Source organism: Morus notabilis, unplaced genomic scaffold, assembly GCF_000414095.1.
Source record: "Morus notabilis unplaced genomic scaffold, ASM41409v2 Scaffold137, whole genome shotgun sequence".
NCBI classification, from domain to species: domain Eukaryota; kingdom Viridiplantae; phylum Streptophyta; class Magnoliopsida; order Rosales; family Moraceae; genus Morus; species Morus notabilis.
Window position 1 is genome coordinate 509,426 of NW_010358172.1, and position 6,070 is coordinate 515,495.

Below are 6,070 nucleotides of genomic sequence, written 5' to 3' on the forward strand. Positions count from 1 at the left end.
CGCCCGTCGTTTCTCCTGGAAAACGACATGTTCACTTATAAATGCTTTCATTTTTAAAGCATAAACGTTGATATTCGATGCCGTATTTTCTGTACAAAAACGGCGTGGTTTTCTTCACTTGGTTTTCGTTGGTGCTCTTCGGCTAAAGGACGAGTCAATTTGATGTCTTCGAATGAAAAAAATTGTTAAGTATTTTTAGTAGTTGGCAATCTTGTAAAAATTCAAAAAATAGGTTCAAGAAGATTTCATATTACAGAAGAAGATTCAGAATCAGATTTGAAAAGATAAGGATAAGGCCTTGGTCAAAGGAAGATAATGCATTAGTTATTTAAATTTAAATGAGATTCTAGAAAGAGATAAGGAGATATGATTTTAATATTTGCAGCTTATCCGACTTGTGGGAATTGAAGTTGGCATTAATTTGGATTTGTTGAATCTGATGTACAATTCGAATTTGAAATTGAAAAGTGTTATTGGAGATTATATGGAAGATGAAGTTAATAGAGCTACGTGTCTTGCAAATGAATGTGCAATCCGTTTGATATTTGAAGTTCAAAAGCAAGAGCTTTATATATATATATATATATATATATATATATAGTAATATATACATGACGGTATTGTGTTTTAAAAGTGGAATAATTAGTTTGGTTATTTGAGATTTGAATGTGTGATTTGGATAAGAGGAAGTTCTCTGTGTTTAATGAAGAACACGTGGAGATCAAGTGTTAACTTGTAATGAGGATAACTAATTCGGATTTGGAAGTTTGCTGCATAATTCAAATTGGAGATTGTGAAGATAACGTGAAGATATTTTGGAGCCTATCTAGGAGAGAGAATCATGGAGATAATGGAGAACTTATCAAGAGTGGATTTAAATGAGATTCTCTTGACTTGATTTAATAGCTTTGTTTTAGAGCATATGCAGTACGGATTTAATATAATATCTCTAGAGGAAAAGTTTGTGATTTTTGAGAGCTTACTACTGAGAAAAAATTCAGTGAGACGTCTGTGAGTTTTTATGAGTTATTGAGATCGTCCTTTGGGAGAGGGATTTTTTGCTTTCGGGAGGAAGCTCTGTTGGTCGAAGGGAGTTCGTTAGGTGAATAGAAGACGTGTGGTGCACGCTAAACAATCACTATGGAGATTCATCACAGCGGTGTCATTGTCTAGAAGGGAGTCCTTAAGTGAATAAGTCCGTCCGGTGTCTGTAATTTCTGGAACATAGTCAAACTATTTACTGTCTGGGCGTGGCCCCGCAGATGTAGGTGTGCGCACCGAACTGCAATATCATATTGTCTGTTCTTTTACTTTCTGCACTTTATTCTGCTTGAGAAACTGAACATAAGCCGTATTCCAGATAGTGTTCCAACATCATCTGGAACACCAGACGTAGCATCAGATCAAACAAGTGGTATCTGAGCGGTTCACTGACCATAAGTTTGGTGAGATCTTGAAGAGTTGATCTGTTATGTTTGGAATGGATTTTCTAAAGGAAGGAGATTCAGTTATACGTCCCTCTCTGCTCGATGGTTCAAATTATTCATACTGGAATGCCCGGATGAAGGCTTTCATCAAGGCTCAAGATGAGAAGGCCTAGCGTGCTGATTTGACTGGCTGGAAGCATCCTGTAACTAAGGATGCAGAAGGAAAAGAGACTATCAAGCTTGAAGAGTCATGGAGCACTGATGAAGACAGGTTGTCCAACTACAACTCACGTGCACTCAATGCAATATTCAATGGAGTTGATGTTAATCAGTTCAAGATGATATCCACGTGTGAATCGGTAAAAGAAGCATAGGAGATTTTAGAGATTGCTCATGAGGGAACCGCCGCCGTCAGACAATCCAAATTGAATATTCTCACAACCAGGTTTGAAAATCTTTGAATGTATGAAACTGAAGCTATTTCTGAATTTAATTCACGATTGTGTGATATAGCTAATGAATCCTTTGCTCTTGGTGAAAAAATTCCTGAGGCAAAACTTGTCAGCAAGACGTTGAGATCGTTACCACAGAGATTTGCCTACAAAGTCATTGCTATTGAAGAGGCGAAAAACACTAAGACTATGAGACTTGATGAATTGATGGGATCACTGAGGACATTTGAAATGAATCTGAGTCAAAATAAGAAGGAGAATGAGATTTCTCAGGGGATTGCTTTCCAAGCCGAAGTGGAAGATAATGTTGAGGAAGAAGATGAAGATTTAATGGGTTCTCTTACTCGATTGACTAAAAATTTCAACAAGGTGATGAAGAAGTTCAATGAGAAGAACCAAACTCCAACTTTCAATAACTCCAACAATTTTCAGAAAAATAAGGGAGCTACAAATTTCTCCAGTGATAAGAAGACGAATAGGAGAATTCAATGCCGGGAGTGCGACAGTTACGGTCACATTCAGTCTGAGTGTGCTAACACTCTCAAGAAGAGGAAGAAGTCTCTCAACGTCACATGGAGTGATGATGATTCTGAAGGCAACTAGGAAGATGCTGATCATGTGAACAACTATGTTGCGTTCAATGTCTACGAAGATGTTCCAAACTGCAGTGTTACAGATCATGTCACAGCTTATGTTGCAACATCATCTGCAACACACTCTAGAAAACCAGAAGAAAACAGAGATTTTTCAGATTCTGACGGTTCCAGCGATGGTGAAGAACTGACTGAGGAGACAATCTAGGAGGCATATGAAACCATGTTCAACAAATGGGTTTTGCTGGTTAAAATGAATAAGTGTTTGCGGGAGCGAGTCGATGAGCTTATTAAAGAGAAGGATGTACTAAGAGGGCTGCTGTAAATTATGAATTTCGGGCTGTTGAAAAGGAGAAAAAGCTGCAGGAGACAAGAGCTGAATTGGAGTATACTTAAAAGTCATTGAAGATGATGAATTCTGACACCACAGAATTGGATCACATTCTCTTGATAGGAAAAGTGAGTGGTGATCGACATGGCCTTGGCTATATTGGTAAGAGCTCAACGTCCAAGACAGTGTTTGTGAAAGAGAGGACTACCTCTAAGCCTCCGACTTCCTCCAGTAAGAAGGTTACTATCGCATCCCCTCGACAGAGAAGGTTTGTCCCCACATGTCATTACTGCAGTTTACCTGGCCACATAAGACCGAGATGCTACAAGTATTTAAATGCTTTGAAGAGAGGTATGTTTATTAATCCACCAAATTCTGTAAACTCAAAGAAGACACCTAACGTGAAGATTGATGTGAAAAATAATTTTTCTAGACGTGTGTGGGTAAGAAAATCTGATTTTAGGTGTCATAAGGCTTATACTTCTTTAGAAGCATGCACTAATAATTGTGGGTGTAGTGATGCTGGTTGCACTAAGCGATTGACAGGTGTTAAGAGCATTATACAAGGGAGAATGCCACAATCAGGGGGAGTAAGACACAGAGAAGATTAGAGGGGGGGGAGCTGTTGAAGACAGTTCTAGGGTGTGAATTTTTTTTTGTGTCTTAGGCTTATTTTTGATAAAAAGGGGGAGAACAAGTAATTTTAATTTTTTTTTGTCGTTTTTAAATTTTTTTAGGATCTCTTGTTAGTTTTGCCAAAAAATACCAAAGGGGGAGATTGTTAGGTATTTTTATTAGCTGGCAATTTATTGACAATCTTGTAAAAATTCAAAAAATAGGTTCAAGAAGATTTTGTACTACAGAAGAAGATTCGGAATCAGATTTGGAGAGATAAGGATAATGCATTGATAAAAGGAAGATAATGCATTGGTTATTTGAATTTAAATGAGATTTTAGAAAGAGATAAGGAGATATGATTTTGATATTTGCAGCTTATCCAACTTGTGGGAATTGAAGTTGGCATTAATTCGGATTTGTTGAATTTGATGTACAATCCGAATTTAAAATTGAAAAGTGTTATTGGAGATTATATGGAAGATGAAGTTAATAGAGCTACGTGTCTTGCAAATGAATGTGCAATCCGTTTGATATTTAAAGTTCCAAAGCAAGAGCTTTATATATATATATATATATATACATGGTTATATATACATGACGGTGTTGTGTTTTAAAAGTGGAATAATTGGTTTGGTTATTTGAGATTTGAATGTGTGATTTGGATAAGAGGAAGTTCTCTGTGTTTAATGAAGAACACGTGGAGATCAAGTGTTAACTTGTAATGAGGATAACTAATTCGGATTTGGAAGTTTGCTGGATAATTCAAATTGGAAATTGTGAAGATAACGTGAAGATATTTTAGAGCCTATCTAGGAGAGAGAATCATGAAGATAATGGAGAACTTATCAAGAGTGGATTAAAATGAGATTCTCTTAACTTGATTTAATAGCTTTGTTTCAGAGCATATGCAGTACAGATTTAATAGAATATCTCTAGAGGAAAAGTCTGTGATTTTTGAGAGCTTACTACTGAGAAAATATTCAGAGAGACGTCTGTGAGTTTTTATGAGTTATTGAGATCGTCTTTCGGAAGAGGGATTTGTTGTTTTCGGGAGGAAGCTTTGCCGGTCGAAGGGAGTTCGTCAGGTGAGTAGAAGATGTGTGGTGCACGCTAAACAATCACTGTGGAGATTCGTCACAGCGGCGTCATTGTTTAGGAAGGAGTCCTTAAGTGAATATGTCCGTTCGGTGTCTGTAATTTCTGAAACATAGTGAAACTGTTTATTGTCTGGGCGTGACCCCGCAGATGTAGGTGTGCGCTCCGAACTGTGATATCATATTGTCTGTTCTTTTACTTCTGCACTTTATTCTGCTTAAGAAACTGAATGTAATTAATCCGGATCTTAATTAATCAAGCTGTATTTCAGGCAGTGTTCCAACATCATCTGAAATATCAGACGTAACATCATATTAAACAAAAATAAAATCGTCAATTATGTTTTTCTTCAAAGTAAATACCACGTCGTTCCTTTCAGCGTCGTTTAATAATGGCAACTCTCTAATTTTTTTTTTTTAGGGTCTAATGGTAACTCTATTGCCTGAAATATTATGCACATGTCGTTAATCGTTGTTTGCCTTAATTTTCAACGATTAATAAATATAACAGATCTGAGTTTTTAGGAAAAGAACACATTTAATATTTAGTTTTTCTTCAGAGTAATGCTTTTAAACGTTCTTTATATGTTTTTATGGACAAAACTATATTAAAAAAGTTCTAAGTTTTTGTTTATTGAAAAATTATATTAGAGTTTAAAAAGTTTTTTTTTATTTGGTTTTAAACGTTACCAAATGGGGTCTAAAGTTTCGCACGGCATGGGAAGCAAGGTGTCAACTCAAGGAGATGTGTATAGTTTTGGAATCCTTTTGTTGGAAATCTTCACCGGAAAAAAACCCACGGATGAAAATCTTAAAGGACTTACCAAATGAGGTATTCTTTTGTGATGAAACTAAAAAAAAATTTGAACTCAAATTATAATTTTATTTAAGTTCATGTTTTTTTTTATAAAATTTGAGTTTAAACTCGAGTTTGGGGTTAAATTCGAATTCAAGTTTTCCCTTCAACTTGAGTTCATAAATTCAAACTCAAGTTAATGAACAATATTTTTTCTATTCTTAAAAATGCTATAACTTTTTCATTTTAATTTTGATTGAGATGATTTTTTTTCTATGTATTCACAACGAAAAGACGAATAAAATCTCACCCATATACCCTATTAAAATTTTTCATCACCATTGAATTTTTATTAAAATACTATCTAAATACAAATTTAAGTTTTGACCTACCCAAACACAAACTCAAATAGATTCTCAATTCAAATGTGGACATCCAAACACAAACTCAAGTTACAACTTCAACTCAAGTTATAATTTAAACTTAACTCAAGATTATCACTCAAATCATCATAACTTAAAAATGCAAAAGAACGACCCTAACACAACACATGAGTGCTTAATTTCTATGTCAATATGTCAAAATGGCTTTGCCAACAAGAGTGACGGAGATAGTTGATCAAAGTCTTCAAGAGGAAGCATCTCTCAACAGCACAACACATGAGTGCTTAATTTCTGTATTTATGATTGGTTTAAAGTGTCGGCAGGAATTGGCAGGAAAAAGAATGAAGATTGATGTTGCCCTTAAGGACTTGCACAA